At 34.3% G+C, this 2,759-nt stretch overlaps 1 pseudogene; it reads left to right on the top strand.

The window, feature by feature from the left end:
• The first annotated feature begins 201 nt into the window (after positions 1 to 201).
• LOC142155629 (5S ribosomal RNA) lies at positions 202 to 319 on the top strand (annotated as a pseudogene).
• Positions 320 to 2,759: the final 2,440 nt, after the last annotated feature.

Here is a 2,759-nt window from a genome sequence, read left to right as displayed (position 1 = left end):
AGGACTCAATGCTGAGTTTGATCTCACGATTTGATACCAAACAGTCCATCCTCCCCCCTTTCTGTTTCCTCTCTTATCAGTGACCTAGTCCATAAGTCTGGTTGGCTTGCTGTGATGGACATAGAACACCACCCTCTGTGTACATTTTTGTTCAGTTTACCATAAAGCTATACCAGCCCCCCAAGGTGATATCTCCGTGTATGCTACTACCATAACACCCTGGCAATGCCCAACCTCTGCCGAACTTGGAAGCCAAGCAGAGTGTGCCAGACTAGTACCAAGAAGGGAGACCGCTTGGGAATATCTGGTGTAGTAGGTATACATGTCTGAGAATAACTATCCCAATTTGGGGAGGACTGGTCAATGGTAAATATGTGCACTACTGAACATGATGTGACACATCCATGATGCATGCCTCCGCACTATTCTGTAAGATTATGGACACATACCAGACACTATCTATGAATCTCTTGGAGTTTTTTCAGTCAATCAGTTATGTTTAATTTTGACTATGTACTATGAATGGTACACGATGCACCAATCAGTAAATATTATGCCACTATCTTTGGTATGATATATTCTGTAAATATTATATTGGCAATCATTGCTTGCCCCTTAATAACTTTGCAATAAAATCGATATGTTCATTTGTCAATTACATGTATCTATGTAACAATTCAATGCCTACTAGTATCTAATGTCTGTTATTTTAACATGATCCAGTTCATAAATCTGAATGTTTAATTTGCTGAATATATGCACTAGAACTAAGACACAATACTCCATTCAGTAAAGATTATGCCACAAACTCTGGTAAGATATAATCTTTATTATATTAGCCATTAATGTTTGCCTTTTAAAGATTCTGCCATAATAAATCGCCATGTTTAATTGCTACCGATACGGAGCACCATTAGCTATATAAGGACATCTAGACTGAATTGAACTATTCACCCCTGAGGAAACTCGCAATAGCGAATGAAACGCATTGGGATACGCCCCCTACACCTCTGACGTCATCTCCTTCCTCCTGTTTTATTAGAGTTGAGCGCTACCTGAAATTAATATTTGATCTACAGTATGTGTATATGTATATATATATATATATATATATATATATATATATTTATATATATTATATGTATAATTGTAAGAAATAGATAGGTTAAGATATAGTTTTGTGCACATAGTGAATTAGAGACTGAGTCATTGTAAATTAACAATTGAGATTGACCATCAACCTAGTTTATACAATTAGAAGGTGTGGGAATAAAACAATGGCAAGTTTATCAATTAGCCAAAGGGCTATTTACATATCAAAGGACCATCAGTGAAGAAAAGACATCCTTCATTTACGGCCTCTTCACTTAAGCCGGAGATTAAATAACTTCAGACAATATGTAGGCCAAATTATATTGAACCAATACAGACATCTCATGTTTATCCCTGTTTGTTCACTTCATGTGAAATTCTTAGGACAATAATTATTATACTGAAATTTATTCACATCAAAGACTTGGCTTGTCACCTTGGGGAACAAAAGGACCTCAATTGGTTTTATGACACTTGAAAAGCAGTCATGTATTGTGTAAGTTTTACATAGATTGCAATCATGCAATGCCGGGTTTGGAGTGAGGGTTCTATGGATATATAAATATGAGCGTTCAGTAGTAGAGAGAGAGAGAAAAGAAAAAGGAGTTGAACAAGAGAGAAGGATCCTATTTTAAGAAAACAACTCACAGGTAGTATACTTATGATTATCTTGCAAGAATACAATATGCATATGAATTGTTAATGTTTGTAAAAGTATGTCATGTTTTTATGTTTGTTTACTGTATAGTTAGATAAGGAAGCGTATATAATTAGAAATCTTATCCCATGGTGTATTGTTATCTTATAAACTTGTATCATTTGAATATTAAATAATTGTTGAAATAGAGCTGAGTTTTCACGTCGAACTTATTTATTTGGAATCACTAATATATCAAAACTGCATGTAAAGATATGTTTATGTCAGCTTGACAAGGTTGGACTTTCCGCATAGTCAGATGAGCCAAGTTAATATATCTGTGTTTATAGTATATTTATTATCGCATAGATATATTTCTTGGACTGTAGCAATATAGACATTCCCTGTTAGAAATACATGAGCCAGTCATATGCACATACGTGATAAATGTGATTATAATATATGTGATTGGACTAGAAGTAGTTTCGCCATTTTCATGAGCCAACCAATTGCAAGTCTGATATGATATATTTGCAGATATCTATATGATACATATAAGATATATATATACAATGAGTACATTGTACTGAACCTATGTTATTAGACAACAAACATGGAGGTTTTTTTGGTGGAATATTTTTCCTTAGTAAACTAGGAGCAATACAATCTTTTAAATTCCGATTTTTTGGGAATATGACAAACGGTTTGTCTGGAAGAATTTTTGACAAAACCGGATCTCTTAATAAAATGCTCCAATGTTTGATCAATGTTTTTTTAATCAAGCTTTCACAGCTATTAAATTCCGTAATGAAAGGTACCAGATCTCTCCTATCAACCTTCTCTGTGTATTGTAATGCTTCCATCCGATCCTTATTCCTAATTTTATTTTTTTCCTCCCTAAGGAGCTCGTTCGGATATTCCCTTTCTTTAAACCGACCCAAGTAAATATCGAGTTGTTCCTCAAAATCTGAATTCAAACTGCAATTTCTTTTTAATCGGTTAAACTGGGACAGGGGGATATTATCTTTCC

This window comes from Mixophyes fleayi, chromosome 4, assembly GCF_038048845.1.
Source record: "Mixophyes fleayi isolate aMixFle1 chromosome 4, aMixFle1.hap1, whole genome shotgun sequence".
NCBI lineage: Eukaryota > Metazoa > Chordata > Amphibia > Anura > Limnodynastidae > Mixophyes > Mixophyes fleayi.
Note: the sequence above shows the minus strand (reverse complement) of the source record. Positions and strands in the feature narration are given on the sequence as shown.